This window comes from Symphalangus syndactylus, chromosome 13, assembly GCF_028878055.3.
Source record: "Symphalangus syndactylus isolate Jambi chromosome 13, NHGRI_mSymSyn1-v2.1_pri, whole genome shotgun sequence".
NCBI classification, from domain to species: Eukaryota; Metazoa; Chordata; class Mammalia; order Primates; family Hylobatidae; genus Symphalangus; species Symphalangus syndactylus.
This window is the reverse complement of record NC_072435.2, coordinates 37,140,905-37,156,725: the sequence shown is the minus strand read 5'-3', so window position 1 is coordinate 37,156,725 and position 15,821 is coordinate 37,140,905. Positions and strand designations below refer to the sequence as shown.

The 15,821-nt window shown below is 51.9% G+C and overlaps 1 protein-coding gene across 21 annotated transcripts in view; it reads right to left on the bottom strand.

The window, feature by feature from the left end:
• Positions 1 to 6,043, bottom strand: part of SMARCA4 (SWI/SNF related, matrix associated, actin dependent regulator of chromatin, subfamily a, member 4) — a 106,060-nt gene extending 100,017 nt beyond the window's left edge. For 16 of the 21 annotated variants that reach the window (XM_055238472.2, XM_055238479.2, XM_055238482.2 and 13 more), the window contains exon 1: positions 5,835 to 6,022. The gene's annotated coding sequence lies outside the window, so the exon portion shown is untranslated. Of the gene's footprint in view, positions 1 to 5,276; positions 5,513 to 5,834 lie in introns of those variants that run through there. The other 5 variants (XM_055238473.2, XM_055238476.2, XM_055238474.2 and 2 more) reach the window with 3 other exon arrangements.
• Between the last annotated feature and the right edge of the window lie 9,778 nt (positions 6,044 to 15,821).

Here is a 15,821-nt window from a genome sequence, read left to right as displayed (position 1 = left end):
GTCTCCTTAGGGTTGACACTTATGAGGGTGGCAGCACCTGAAGCTCCAGCCTCAGGCTTCATTCTGACCTGTTCCCTCTCATACCTTCCCCCAGTATTCCAGCAGCTCTTATCCTTCCCACCCCCCGGCTTTTTTTTTTTTTTTTTTTTTTGGTAGAGATGGACTCTTGCTCTGTCGCCCAGGCTGGAGTGCAGTGGCACGATCTTGGCTCCCTGCAATCTCGGCCTCCCAGGTTCAAGCAATTCTCCTGCCTCAGTCTCCCAAGTAGCTAGGACTACAGGCGCACGCCACCATGCCCAGCTAATTTCTTCTGTATTTTCGTAGAGACAGGGTTTCACCATGTTGCCCAGGCTGGTCTTGAACTCCTGAACTCAGGCGACGTGCCCACCTCGGCTCCCAAAGTGCTAGGAATACAGGGATGAGCCACCAAGCCCAGCCCAACCCCCAGGCTTTTTTAAGATAGGGTCTTGTTGTGTCACCCAGGTTGGAGTGCAGTGGTGCGATCACAGCTTACTGCAGCCTCCACCTCCTGGGCTTGATCCTCCCACCTCAACCTCCCAAGTAGCTGGGACTACAGGCGTGCAACACCATGCCCAGCTAATTTTTTAACTTTTTTGTAGAGACAGGGTTTCGCCATGCTGCCCAGGCTGGTCTTGGATTCCTGGGATCAAGTGATTTGCCCTGCTGGGCCTCCCAAAGTGTAGGGATCACAGGCATTAGCCACCGCACTCGGCTGAACATTTGATATTTTTAAAAAGCCAGCCGGGCGCGGTGGCTCACGTCTATAATCCCAGCACTTTGGGAGGCCGAGGCAGGTGGGTCACCTGAGGTCAGAAGTTCAAGACCAGCCTGGTCAACATGGTGAAACCCCCGTCTCTACTAAATATACAAAACATTAGCCAGGCATGGTGGCGGGCACCTGTAATCCCAGCAACTCGGGAGGCTGAGGCAGGAGAATTGCTTGAACTCGGGAGTTGGACGTTGTAGTGAGCCGAGACCGTGCCATTGCGCTCCAGCCTGGGCAACAAGAGCGAAACTTCATCTCAAAAAAAAAAACCCATGCCACTAAACACTCTCCCCTTTCCAATGCCTTATGGTGAAATTTCAAAGCATGGTTTTCTTCACCACATAACATTTTGGTCAATGACGGACCAAATATACAATAGTCCCGTAAGATTATACCTTCCTCCTTGAATTGTCTAATTAGAAAAATTTTTTAAAGATCATAATACTGTATTTTTCCCATACGTTTTCTATGTTTAGATATATTTAGATACACAAATACCATCGGGTCACAATAATCAGTACAGTGACATGCTGTACAGGTTTATAGCCTGGGAACAATAGGTTATACCACAGAGCCTACATGTGGACTAGGCTCCACCATCTAGACGTGTGTAAGCACACTCTATCATCTTCACACAACCACAAAATCATCTCACAACGCATTCCTCAAAATGTATCCCTGCTGTTAAACAATGTGCAGTCATTAAGGACAAAATGAAGGAGCTGATTCCTTTGCTACCACTTTGAAAAATACAGAACTTATTACAAGAGGAAAAAGTATATTATCTGTGTCATCCCATCAGGCTGTTGCAGGAATCCTAATAAATGATGAGAGCTAACAACTGTTTAGCACTATGTGCCAGGCACCATTCTAAGCACTTCGCATTTGTCACTGGTTGTTCAGCTCTTGCAGCACTCCTACAAGCTGGGTACTAGTACTGTCCCCCTTTGCAAGTCAAGAGTGGGATGTGAGCTACTAAGAACAGGACCCTTGTCTGCCCGTTCCCCATGGAATCCCCAGCTCCCCAGCAGTGCCTGGCACACAGCAGGCGCTCAATGCATGCTTGTTCGCCACATAAATGGGGAAGAGTGGCTGGGTCATTTCTTGCACAACTCCAGGGGGCACCATTCACATTGTGTTCTATCTACAGGCACCATGAATGGGTCCCTCTGTGCCATGGCAGCCTTGATGACCGAGGGACGGAAAAAGACAAAACCAGGAGTCAAACCCAGGTAGTTGACTCGACAGCCCTTGTGGAAAGAAAATAACCCTAGGCCTCAGTTTCCTTACTGATAGAAAGTTCCACCAGACTGGCTGGGCACAGTGGCTCACTCCTGTAATCCCAGCACTTTGGGAGGCCGAGGTAGGCAGATCACAGGAGGCCAGGAGTTCAAGACCAGCCTGGCCAACATGGTGAAACCCTGTCTCTACTAAAAATACAAAAATCAGCTGGGCATGGTAGTGCACGTCTGTAGTCCCAGCCACTCCAGAGGCTGAGGCACGAGAATCGCTTGAGACCGGGAGGCGGAGGTTGCAGTGAGTCGAGATCGTGCCACTGCACTCCAGCCTGGGTGACAGAATGACTCTGTCTCAAAAGAAAAAACAAAAAGAGGCCGGGCGCGGTGGCTCATACTTGTAATCCCAGTACTTTGGGAGGCCAAGGGCCAAGGTGGGTGGATCAGTTGAGGTCAGGAGTTCAAGACCAGCTTGGCCAACATGGTGAAACCCTATCTCTATTAAAAATACAAAACTTAGCCAGGTGTGGTGGTGCACGCCTGTGATCCCAGCTACTCAGGAGGCTGAGTCAGAAGAATCGCTTGAACCCGGGAGGCAGAAGTTGCAGTGAGACGAGATCGCGCCATTGCACTCCAGCCTGGGCAACAAGAGTAAGACTCCGTCTCAAAAAAAAAAAAAAAAAGGTAAGTAAGTTCCACCAGACATCTGCCCAAAACCCTAGTCCCTCCCATGCTCCCACCTCCCACAAACAGCCAAAACATGGAATGGTCTAAGGTTATCTCCTGGTGTTTTGAGGGTCCCCAAGGAGAAGCAAAGGTATACAAATAAATTGTAAATAAATACACATATGTTGGAATGCTCCTCACCGACAAAAAGTTTAGAGACCACTGCACTGCCCTATATCATAATTCTGATGACATCACCTCCCCTGCTCAAAAGCCTGCACGATCAACATTTACGTCTCCTAAAGGGCTGGACACAAAATGATTTTAGGTGGCCCATTCAAAACCATTTATTACTTTCCTAACTATGCGTGAATTAATTTTTATTTCTTTTTTTAGACAGGGTCTCGCTTCGTCACCCACGCTGGAGTGCAGTGGCTCAATTATGGTTCACTGAAGCCTGGACCTCCTGCCCCAGCCTCTCAAGGAGCTTGGGACTACAGGGGCACTGCACTCTAGCCCGGGTGACAGAGCGAGACTCCGTCTCAAAAAAAAAAAAAAAATCAAGTGTTCACTATGCATCAGGTGCAGCAGTGTGTTAGCAGCTTCCCATGTGACCTCATTCAACCCTCACAAGAAGCCTGTGAAGTTTCGGGCATCTCGTCCTACCTGTTTCACAAGTGGGGGGCCCTACTGCCAAGCGCCTCGCTTGAGGTTAAGCTACGATTTAGAGAGCTGGGTGTGAATTCAGGAGGTCTGATTCCAGAATGAGTACTCTTTACCACCACCCCACGCTAACCACCACCCCACACTTTGTAGGGGAGAGGAGGACAACTGAGGTTCAGGAAACAATGGCTTGGAAAGTTCAAAAACTGTTCAAACAACTAACCTGTATCCCTTACAATCCATCCCCAGTCCTGCACCAAGCTTTTTCTTTTTTTTTTTTTGTTTTTTTTGAGACAATCTTACTGTGATGCACAGGCTGGAATGCAGGGGCGCAAGAATGGCTCACTGCGGCCTCCACCTCTCTGGCTCAAGCAATCCTCCTACCTCAGCCTCCTGAGTAGTTGGGACCACCAGTGCATGCCACCACACTCAGCTAATTTTTGTATTTTTTGTAGAGATGAGGTCTCACTATGTTCCCCAGGTTAGTCTCAAACTCCTGGGCTCAAGCAATTCTCCCGCCTCGGCCTCCCCAAGTGCTGGGATTTCAGGAGTGAGCCACTGCACCCGGCCCTGCACCAAACCTTTTACACAGATGGTCACGCGATATTCCACAGGACCCCCTCATTCAATCCACATAAGTTCGCTAAAGACATACTATGTGTCAGGCCCAGGGTACTGTGGGGCCAGCCAGGCAGACACAACCCCAGCTCTCACGGTGCTAGCGGTGACAGCTACACCGCAAAGGACCAAATTGATGTATGAGTGTAGCTGAGGGGAACAATGGCTAGTCCAAGGTGGCCAGGGATAGTCAAAATACAATCCTGGCACGGTGGCTCACACATGTAGCCTAGCACTTTGGGAGGCCGAGGTGGGTGGATCACCTTAAGTCAGGAGTTTGAGACCAGCCTGGCCAACGTGGTAAAACCGCGTATCTACTAAAAATACAAAAATTAGCCAGGCGTGGTGGCGGGCGCCTGTAGTCCCAGCTACTCAGAAGACTGAGGCAGGAGAATCGCTTGAATCCAGGAGGCGGAGGTTACAGTGAGCGGAGATCGGGACTCTGAACTCCAGCCTGCGCGACAGGCGAGACTGTCTCAAAAACAAAATACAACCCTACACATCCTCCCTGATTTTGAGGCCCCCTCTTCCAAGCAGCCCCCGTGATCTCTGGCTACCACCGATCCCCTGCCTGTCCGTTGTGTCCCTCTCACAGTGCAGGTTAAGAGCACTAAATGATAGGCCAAGAGAGTTTGTTCCATTTACCACCCGCTCCCCTCCAAGACTGCAGAGGCTCCAGGATCCAACCCCTCACCATCCAACAGTTAGTAGGGCCTCAAGAAGTTATTTGCTGAACAATGAGGGAGATTGGACCAGACAATAACAATAGTGCTTCCCGCTTGCCAGGAACCATTTTACAGGCTTTCATCAATTCCATTTGGGAGATTACCCCCTTTCACAAAGGAGCTTTCACAAAGGAGGAAAACTAAGAGGTTCAGAGAGGTTAAGCCACTTCCCTAAAGTGACAGTGTGCTAAGTGACTGACAGCACCAGGAATCAAGCTTGAATGCAGCCTATCAATCCAAACTCAAAACTTGTTTCAAATTTCTGCGAAGCGGCTTTTCCGCTTACTCCCTTTGTACTTTCCCCAAGGAGTCACTGATCAAAAAAAAAAAAAAAAAAAATCAAGACTGGTGTCTTCAAGATCGCGACAAAACACTCGTCCAAAAGGTCCACGTTGAAAATAAAAGCCTTAATCTGAAAAACCAATTGGGAAGGGGAAAAAAGGATGTAAAAGAAAAGCAATGCTTTTACACAGCAAAGGATTTCCTCCGTGCTTCCCTACTTGTCGCCGACCCCATCCCCAACCCCAATTCGGGCAAACATTTTGAAGTCACTAACTGTAAGGCATTGGGGGAGTCCTTTACCTTTCCCTGAAAATCTGGAATGACGCGTTTTTAAGACAATTTGAGGTCGGCTAGCCCAAGGGGACCGCTAATGCCCGTGTCCGGCCGACGCCGGACATATCTGGAGGTTTGGCTACTGAGCCCCGATTGCAGCTTCGCCGAAAACGCAACATTCGGGTCGGACCCGTTAACACGCAGCCAGAAAAGCCCCAACGCCTGCCTATTGTTGCAGTCGCTGTAATTGGGAGGGCGACTGTAGGGGTGCCGGGCAAGGGGGGCGAGCTTTGTCCGGCGACCCCGGCGAGAGCGCGCGCGGAGAAGATCGCGCGGCCTCCACGCGGCCCTGGCCTCCCACCCACCCCGCCGCTCCGCAGGGGCCGCCGCTGCCGCGGCCTCGCGACACTGTGGCCTTCCCCACGCGCGCGGCTGCCGGCTGGGCTTCTTGACCCTCGGGCGCCGCCGTACCCCGGCCCCGCACAGGGCGCGCCGGCAGCCCCCTCCCCCCTCGGCGTCCCAGCTCCATTCAAACCGCCCTCCCCGGCCCCGCGCCGCACTGCCCCCGCGGCCCGCGTTCCTTACCGGGAGCCGCCGGCGCCGTCGCCTTCCCGGCGCCTCCCCCGTCCCTCCGCGCGGGGCCGGGGGCAGAATGGGCGTCTCGCTTGTCTTCACGAAACAAAGAAGCCGCCGCCGCCGCCAAGCGAGGGGAAGCCTCGCGCGCGCGCCCGCCCGCCTTGGCCACCGCCCCCCCTTCACACACACGCGCGCCGCCCGCGCCCCCGCTGCGCGCGCGCTCGCCGGCGCCCCTCCCCCTCAGCACCGCGGCGGCCTCTCCAGGTTCCGCCGCCTGCCCGGCCTCGTGCACGCGCCAGCCCGCCCTTCCGCTCCCCGCGCGCGTGCGCGCCTGCCCCTGGGCTGACAGGGGTGGGCGTGGCCCGGAGGAAGCACGCGCGTTCGATGCACCGCCCCACTCCGGCCGCGATAGCCCCGCGCCTGCGCACGCTTCGCTTTCTGCGCGCTGCGCGTCCTGACGCCCCGGAGCATGCGCAGAGCGGGCGCCACTGCGGCGGCGGTGGTGGCGGCCGCGGTGACGGTGGGGCAACTGGGGGATGGGATCCCGGTGGCCGTGAGGTCCGTGGGGAAAGGAGGTCCCTGAGGCTCAGAAATAGGAACCCTGGGCCGTAGGACGGGCCGCCTGGGCCAAGACCGGGCAGTGGTTTCCCGCGGGCCAAGGGCGCGCCTGGGAACTGCTTTGATCCCTGACCTGGGGCTGCGAGGCCTATTTGGGGAAGCTAGGCGGGGCCTGATCGTGGCCGCCTTCTCTGCAAAACTTCCCAAGTGCCATTAATTAGCTTAGCAAATATTTATTGATCTGCTACTGCGTCCCAGCCGCCGTGGAGCCCACGGTCTAGTGGGGAAGGAGGACAAGAAGCAAGATTAATAAGCAAAATGGTGCAGTGTGAGAGGCCGGACTTGGTGGCTCACGCCTGTAATCCAGCACCTTGGGAGGCCGAGGCGGGCGGATCACCTGAGGTCAGGAGTTAGAGACCAGCCTGACCAACATGGTGAAACCCGTCTCTACTAAAAATACAAAAATTAGCCGGGCGCGGTAGTTCACGCCTGTAATCCCAGCACTTAGGGAGGCCTAGGCTGGTGGATCATGAGGTCAGGAGATGAGACTATCCTGGCTAACACGGTGAAACCCCGTCCTTACTAAAAATACAAAAAATTAGCCGGGCGTGCCGGGCGCGGTGGCTCACGCTTGTAATCCCAGCACTTTGGGAGGCTGAGGCGGGCGGATCACGAGGTCAGGAGATCGAGACCACGGTGAAACCCCGTCTCTACTAAAAATACAAAAAAATTAGCCGGGCGTGGTGGCGGCCGCCTGTAGTCCCAGCTACTCGGAGAGGCTGAGGCAGGAGAATGGCGTGAACCCGGGAGGCGGAGCTTGCAGTGAGCCGAGATTGCGCCACTGCACTCCTGCCTGGGCAACAGAGCAAGACTCCGTCTCAAAAAAAAAAAAAAAAAAAATTAGCCGGGCGTAGTGGCACGCGCCTGTAGTCACAGCTACTCGGGAGGCTAGGCAGGAGAATCGCTTGAACCCGGGAGGTAGAGATTGCAGTGAGCCGAGATCGCACTATTGCACTCCAGCCTGGGCGACATGAGTGAAATTCCGTCTCAAAAAAAATAAATAATACAGTGTGAGGTGGAGACTGGGAGGATCATGGACATTTTATTTTATTTTATTTTATTATTTTTTTTTTTTGAGACGGAGTCTCGCTCTGTCCCCTAGGCTGGAGTGCAGTGGCACGATCTCGGCTCACTGCAACCTCTGCCTCCCGGGTTCACGCCATTCTCCTGCCTCAGCCTCTCCGAGTAGCTGGGACTACAGGCGCCCGCCACCACGCCCGGCTAATTTTTTGTATTTTTAGTAGAGACGGGGTTTCACCATGGTCTCGATCTCCTGACCTCGTGATCCGCCCGCCTCGGCCTCCCAAAGTGCTGGGATTACAAGCGTGAGCCACCGCGCCCGGCCTCATGGACATTTTAAATAGGGCAGCCAGGGAAGTCGTTGTTGCAAAGAACACGTTTGAATGCAGACAGGCTGGTGGTGGAGAGAAACTTTCCTCCGAGAATGAAGGCCCTGAGCCTCTTGGTCTCTTCTGTGTGTTCTCTTTTTTTGTTTTTTTGTGTTTGTTTGGAGACATAGGCTTGCTGAGTCATCCAGCCTGGACTGCGGTTGCACGATCAGTACTCACTGTAGCCTCGACTTCCTGGGCTCAAGCGATCCTCGTGCCTCAGCCTCCTGAGTAGCTCAGACTACAAGTGTGGGACACCTCACTCAGCTAATTTTCTTAAAATTTTTTGTAGAGACAGTCACACTATGTCGTCCAGGCTGGTTTCAGACTCCTGGGCTTAAGTGATCCTCCCACCTCAGCCTCCCAAAGTGCTGGGATTACAGGCGTGAGCCACAGCGCCCGGCCAAGTAGTATTTCATATGCTCTCTGCAAATGCTAAGCATTGAGCTAGGAATACCTTGCAGCAATGCATGGAGGAGGCAGGGTTGCTGCCCATGGAGTGGACAGTATGACTGTTCCCTAATTGTCTTTTATGCTAATCATACTAATATGCAATAGTGTAAAGAAAAACAGGCCGGGCCAGGCGCAGTGGCTCATGCCTGTAATCCCAGCACTTGGGAGGCCGAGGCGGGCGGATCACGAGGTCAGGAGATCGAGACCACGGTGAAACCCCGTCTCTACTAAAAATACAAAAAAAATTAGCCGGGCGTGGTGGCGGGCGCCTGTAGTCCCAGCTACTTGGAGAGGCTGAGGCAGGAGAATGGCGTGAACCCAGGAGGCGGAGCTTGCAGTGAGCTGAGATTGCGCCACTGTACTCCAGCCTGGGCGACAGAGCGAGACTCCGTCTCAAAAAAAAAAAAAAAAAAAAGAGATCGAGACCATCCTGGCCACCATGGTGAAACCCCGTCTCTACTAAAAATAGAAAAATTAGCTGGGCGTGGTGGTGGGCATCTGTAATCCCAGCTACTTGGGAGGCTGAGGCAGGAGAATCGCTTGAACCCAGGAGGCGGAGGTGAGGTTGCAGTGAGCCAAGATCGCCCTACTGCACTCCAGCCTGGTGACAGAGGGAGACTCTGTCTCAACAAAAAAAAAAAAAAAAGAAGAAGAAGAAGACAGAAAGAAAGAGAGAGAGACAGAAGGGGAGGGAGAGAGGGAGGGAGGGAAAATGACCTATTGCCCTCAAATCTGGGCCTCAAAAGAAGGTGATTTTCCAATTAGCTGGGCATGGTGGCGGGCACCTGTAGTCCCAGCTACTTGGGAGGCTGAGGCAGGAGAATCACTTGAACCCAGGAGGCGAAGCTTGCAGTGAGCCAAGATCATGCCACTGCACTACAGCCTGGTGACAAAGAGAGACTGTCTCAAAAAAAAAAAAAAAAAAAAGAGGTGATTTCCCTAAACCTAGCAGTGAGATGTACAGTGCAGAAAACAATTCTTCCAAGACAGAAACTCAGAGCAATAGCTTTATTTTAGCCGGTAGCTGTGGTTTTAACACAATTCAGGAAATACCCAGCATTTCACATTATGTTTATACTAAGCATACCACTTCTACCAACTACATATGGAAACCTGACTGCCCACACTTGTCAGAAATTTTGTAGGTGTTTCATTTTAGCTATACTGTTTTATCTTAAGTTGAATTCATTAAGCTCTTCTAAGATTCTGGCTCTGGGCCGGGCGCAGTGGCTCACACCTGTAATCCCAGCACTTTGGGAGGCCGAGGCGGGCAGATCACGAGGTCAGGAGATCGAGACCATCCTGGCTAACATGGTGAAACCCCGTCTCTACTAAAAATACAAAAAATTAGCCGGGCATAGTGCCGGGCACCTGTAGTCCCAGCTACTGGGGAGGCTGAGGCAGGAGAATGGCGTGAACCCGGGAGGTGGAGCTTGCACTGAGCCGAGGTTGCGCCACTGTACTCCAACCTGGGCAACAAAGCCAGACTCCGTCTCAAACAAAACAAAAAAAAGATTCTGGCTCTGAATTATGGCACTTTGGGTCTCCACCAAGAGTAATCATCAAACTGGGAGCGGTGGCTCATGCCTGTAATCCCAGCATTTTGGGAGGCCAAGGTAGGAGGATCGCCTGAGCCCAGGAGTTTGAGACCAGCCTGGCCAACATAGGGAGACAGTATCTCTAGAAAACTTTTAAAAATGAGTGAGGCGTGGCAGCACATGCCTATAGTCCCAGCTACTCAGGAGGCTGAGGAGAGAGAATCACTTGAGGCCGGGAGATCAAGGAAGTGTGAGTCATGATTTCTTTTTTTTTTTTTTTTGAGACGGAGTCTCCCTCCAGTCTCCCAGACTGGAGTGCAGTGGCGCAATCTCGGCTCACTGCAAGCTCCGCCTCCTGGGTTCACGCCATTCTCCTGCCTCAGCCTCTCCAAGTAGCTGGGACTACAGGCGCCCGCCACCACACCCAGCTTAATTTTTTGTATTTTTTAGTAGAGACGGGGTTTCACCGTGGTCTCGATCTCCTGACCTCGTGATCCGCCCACCTCGGCCTCCCAAAGTGCTGGGATTACAAGCGTGAGCCACCGGGCCCGGCCTGAGTCATGATTTCATCACTGCACTCCAGCCAGGGCCACAGAGCAAGACCCAGTCTCAAAAAAATAAATAAAAAGGAATAAACTATTGAGATGCACAACAGATGAGATGAATGAATCTCTTTTTTTTTTTTTTTTTTTTTTTTGAGACAGAGTCTTGTTCTGTCGCCCAGGCTGGAGTGCAGTGGCGGGATCTCGGCTCACTGCAAGCTCTGTCTCCCATGTTCACGCCATTCTCCTGCCTCAGCCTCCCGAGTAGCTGGGACTACAGGCACCCGCCACCACACCCGGCTAATTTTTTGTAGTTTTAGTAGAGATGGGGTTTCACCGTGTTAGCCAGGATGGTCTCGATCTCCTGACCTCATGATCCGCCTGCCTCGGCCTCCCAAAGTGCTGGGATTATAGGCGTGAACCACCGCGCCCGGCCGAGATGAATTAATCTCCAGGGAATTATGCTTTGGGTGGGAGCGGGAGGGTGGGGGGGAAGCCAATCTCAAAAATGTTACATACAATCTGATTAATGTTTTTTGTTTTGTTTTGATTTGATTTGTTTTGAGATGGAGTCTCGCTGTGTCTCCCAGTCTGGAGTATAGTGGTGCAGTCTTGGCTCACTGCAACCTCCACCTTCTGGGTTCAAGCAATTCTCCTGCCTCAGCCTTCCAAATAGCTGAGATTGCAGGCGCCCACCACCACGCCCAGCTAATTTTTGTGTTTCTAGTAGGGATGGGGTTTCACCATGTTGGCCCGGTGGATCTCAAACTCCTGACCTCAAGTGACCCACTTGCCTCAGCCCTGATCAGTATTTTGAATGTGGGCGTGAATATGCAAACCTACGTAGGAAGCAAATTGTATACAATTTACTACACACACACACACACACACACACACACACACATGAGTACAAGTAAAATGGAGAAAATCCACCTAAGATTGCGCTGGGCGTGGTGGCTCATTCCTGTCATCCTAGCACTTTGGGAGGCTGAGGCAGGCAGATCACTTGAGGCCAGGAGTTTGAAACCAGCCTGGCCAACATGGGAAAATCCTGTCTCTGCTAAAAACACAGAAATTAGCAAGGCTTGGCGGCGGGTACCTGTGGTCCCAGTTTTACTCAGGAGGCTAAGACAGGAGAATCTCTCCAACCTGGGAGGTGGAGGTTGCAGTGACTGAGATTATGCCACTGCACTCCTGCCTGGGTGACTGAGCGAAAGTCCATCAAAAAATGAATAAATATATAAACCTGGGAGTGGCATCCACAAGACAGTGGCAGAACAGGTTTTCCAACCCTGAACTGGAGCTACTGGAAGTGTCCCAAGGCAAGCCAAGCTGGAGTTGCCCAAACATCACCTGCAGATGTGCTCTCTGAGAAGAGTGAGTTTGGGCCTCAGCAGGTCTGCTTCTCTCAGAAAAAGCATTTCGCTGTTCTGGGCTTATCCAGCTATTACTTTTCCCTGGGCTGCACACCAATTCTTCTAATGACTTTGTAAACATTTATTTATTTAGTTAGTTAGTTACTTTTTGAGGCAAGGTCTCACTTGGTCACACCCAGGCTGGAGTGCAGTAGCACAATCATGGTTCACTGCAGCATCAACCTCCAGAGCTCAAGCCATCCTCTCGCCTCAGCCTCCTGAGTAGCTGAGGCAACTGGTGCGCACCTCCACACCTGGTTAATTTTTTTTATTTTTTGTAGAGATGGGGTTTCACCATGTTGCCCAGGCTCGTCTTGATCTCCTGAGCTCAAGCAATCCTCCCACCTCAGCCCTCAAAGTGCTGGGATTAAAGGTATGAGCCACCATGCTAGGCAATTTTGTAAACTTGAAATGCACTTCTCTGAAAACAGAAGACAGCAACAGCCTCTTAAAAATTGTAAGTATAGGCCGGGTGCAGTGGCTCATGCCTCTAGTCCCAGCACTTTGGGAGGCCAAGGCAGGCAGATCACAAGATCAGGAGTGTGAGACCAGCCTGGCCAATATGGTGAAATCCTGCCTCTAGTGAAAAAAAAATACAAAAATTAGCCGGATGTGGTGGCACGCGCCTGCAGTCCAGCTATTCTGGAGGCTGAGGAAGGAGGATCGCTTGAACCTGGGAAGTAGAGGTTGCAGTGAGCTGAGGTCGCGCCATTGCACACCAGCCTAGGCAACAAAATGGGACTCCATCTCAAAAAAAAAAAAATCGGCCAGGTGCACGGTGGCTCAAGTGTGTAATCCCAGCACTTTGGGAGGCTGAGGCGGGTGGATCACGTGAGGTCAGGAGTTCGAGACCAGCCTGACCAACACGGAGAAACCCCGTCTCTACTAAAAATAAATTAATTAGCTGGGCATGGTGGCAGATGCCTGTAATCCCAGCTACTCAGGAGGCTGAGGCAGGAGAATCGCTTGAACCCGGGAGGCAGAGGTTGCAGTGAGCCTAGATTGCGCCATCACACTCCAGCCTCGGCAACAAGAGCGAAACTCCATCTCAATTAAAAAAAAAAAAAAAAAAAAGGCTGGGTATGGTGGCTCATGCCTGTAATCCCAGCACTTTGGGAGGCCAAGGCAGTGGATCACAAGGCCAAGAGATCGAGACCATTCTGGCCAACATGGTGAAACTCTGTCTCTACTAAAAGTACAAAAATTAAGTGGGTGTGGTGGCTTGCACCTGTAGTTCCAGCTATTTGGGAGGCTGAGGCAGAGGCGGAGACGGAGCTTGCAGTGAGCCAAGATCATGGCACTGCACTCCAGCCTGGCAACAGAGTGAGACTCTGTCTCCAAAAAAAAAAATCATAAGTGACAACTTTGGGAAGCCTACAGGGACAGATGATTTGAGGTGAGGAGTTTGAGACCAGCCTGGCCAAAATGGTGAAAACCCATCTCTACTAAAAATTCAAAAATTAGCCAGATGTGGTTACAACTACTTGGGAGGCTGAGGCATGAGAATTGCTTGAACCCAGGAGGCAGAAGCTGCAGTGAGCTAAGATCGTGCCACTGCACTCCAGCTTGGGTGACAGAGCGAGACTCTGTCTCAAAAAAAAAAAAAAAAATTCAGAAGTGGCAGCCATCTCACACCATTAGGAGAGCTACTATTAAAAATAAAATAAGGGCAGGCATGGTGGCTCACATCTGTAATCTCAGCACTTTGGGAGGCCCAGGTGGGGGGATCACTTGAGCCCAGGAGTTCAAGACCAGCCTGGGCAACAGAGGAAGACCTTTTTTCAACTAAAAATAAAAAATTGGTCTGGCCACGATGGCTCACCCCTGTAATCCCAGCACTTTTGTAGGCTGAGGTGAGCAGATCACTTGAGGCCAGGCTGGCCAACATAGTGCAACCCCATCTCTACCAAAAATACCCAAAAGAACCTGTCTCTACCAAAAATACCCCATCTCTACCAAAAAAAAAAAATAATAAAAAATTAGCCAGGTGTGGTGGTACATGCCTGTAGCCCCAGCTACTCGGGAAGCTGAGGCACCAGAATCGCTTGAACATGGGTGGCAGAGGTTGCAGCAAGCCAAGGTCGTGCCACTGCACTCCAGCCTGGACAATGGAGTGTGACCCTGTCTCAAAGAAAAGGGAAATTTTATGTAATGTGTATTTTACCACAATTTTTTTCTCTTTTTTTTTTTTGGCACAGGTTCTCACTCTGTTGCCCAAGCTGGAATGTCGTGGTGTGATCATGGCTCACTGAAGCCTCAACCTCCCAGGGGTCAGCTGATCCTCCTACTTCAGCGTTCCACTACAGGTTGCTGCCAGCATACCCAGCTAATTTTTGAACTTTTTTTTTTTTTTTTAGAGATAGGGTCTTGCACCCGGGTGCGGTGGCTCACACCTGTAATCCCAGCACTTTGGGAAGCCAAGGCGGGCGGATCACGGGGTCAGGATATCGAGACCATCCTGGCTAACACAGTGAAACCCTGTCTCTACTAAAAATACAAAAAATTAGCCGGGCGTGGTGGTGGGTGCCTGTAGTCCCAGCTATTCGGGAGGCTGAGGCAGGAGAATGGCGTGAACCTGGGAGGCGGAGCTTACAGTGAGCCAACATCGCACCACTGCACTCCAGCCTGGGCGACAGAGCCAGACTCCGTTTCAAAAAAAAAAAAAAAGGCTGGGCACGGTGGCTCACGCTTGTAATCCCAGCACTTTGGGAGGCCGAGGCGGGCGGATCACGAGGTCAGGAGATCGAGACCACGGTGAAACCCCGTCTCTACTAAAAATACAAAAAATTATCCAGGCGTGGTGGTGGGAGCCTGTAGTCCCAGCTACTCGGAGAGGCTGAGGCAGGAGAATGGCGTGAACCCGGGAGGCGGAGCTTGCAGTGAGCCGAGATTGCGCCACTGCACTCCAGTCTGGGCGACAGAGGGAGACTCCGTCTCAAAAAAAAAAGAGAGAGATAGGGTCTTGCTATGTTGCCCAGGCTGCTCTCAAACTCCTGGGCTCAAGTGGTCCTCCTGTCTTGGCCTCCCAAAGTGCTAGGATTACAGACATGAGCCACTGTACCCAGCCTTTTTTTTTTTTTTTTTTCCTGAGACGGAGTCTCGCTCTGTCGCCCAGGATGGAGTGCAGTGGCGCGATCTTGGCTCACTGTAAGCTCTGCCTTCCGGGTTCACGCCATTCTCCTGCCTCAGCCTCCTGAGTACCTGGGATCACAGGCGCCCACCACTGCACCCGGGTAATCTTTCTGTATGTTTTTTTTAGTAGAGACGGGGTTTCACCATATTAGCCAGGATGGTCTTGATCTCCTGACCTCGTGATCCTCCCGCCTCAGCCTCCCAAAGTGCTGGGATTACAGGCCTGAACCACTGCGCCCGGCCGTCTTTTTTTTTTTTTTTTTTTTTTTTTTTGAGATGGAGTCTCGCTCTGTCGCCCAGGCTGGAGTGCAGTGTCGAGATCTTGGCTCACTGCACCCCTCCACCTCCCAGGTTCAAGCGATTCTCCTGCCTCAGCCTCCTGAGTAGCTGGGATTACAGACATATGCCACCACACCAAGATAATTTTTGTATTATTAGTAGAGATGGGGTTTCACCATGTTGGTCAGGCTGGTCTCAAACTCCTGACCTCAGGTGATCCACCTGCCTTGCCCTTCCAAAGTGGTGGGATTACAGGTGTGAGCCACTGCACCAGGCCTGCACAATTTTTTAAAAAGTCATAAACAACAATACTCCAGGCCACCCAGCTATCCACCGCTGAACCCTGCCTAGGTCCTTGTGATCAGTTTCAGGTGCCGGCTGAGAGATGTAAGAAATCTTCAAATGAAAAGAATCAGCCCCAGTTAACTGAGAATTGACTGCTGATCGGGTCGCCCTGGGAAATTTAAGAGACTGATTTCATCTGATTAAGAGCATGGCTTCTGGGCCAGGTGTGGGGGCTCAAGCCTGTAATCCCAGAACTTTGGGAGGCCGAGGTGGGCAGATCACCCGAGGTTAGGAGTTCGAGACCAGCCTGGCCAACATGGTGAAATTCCGTCTCTGCTAAAAATAC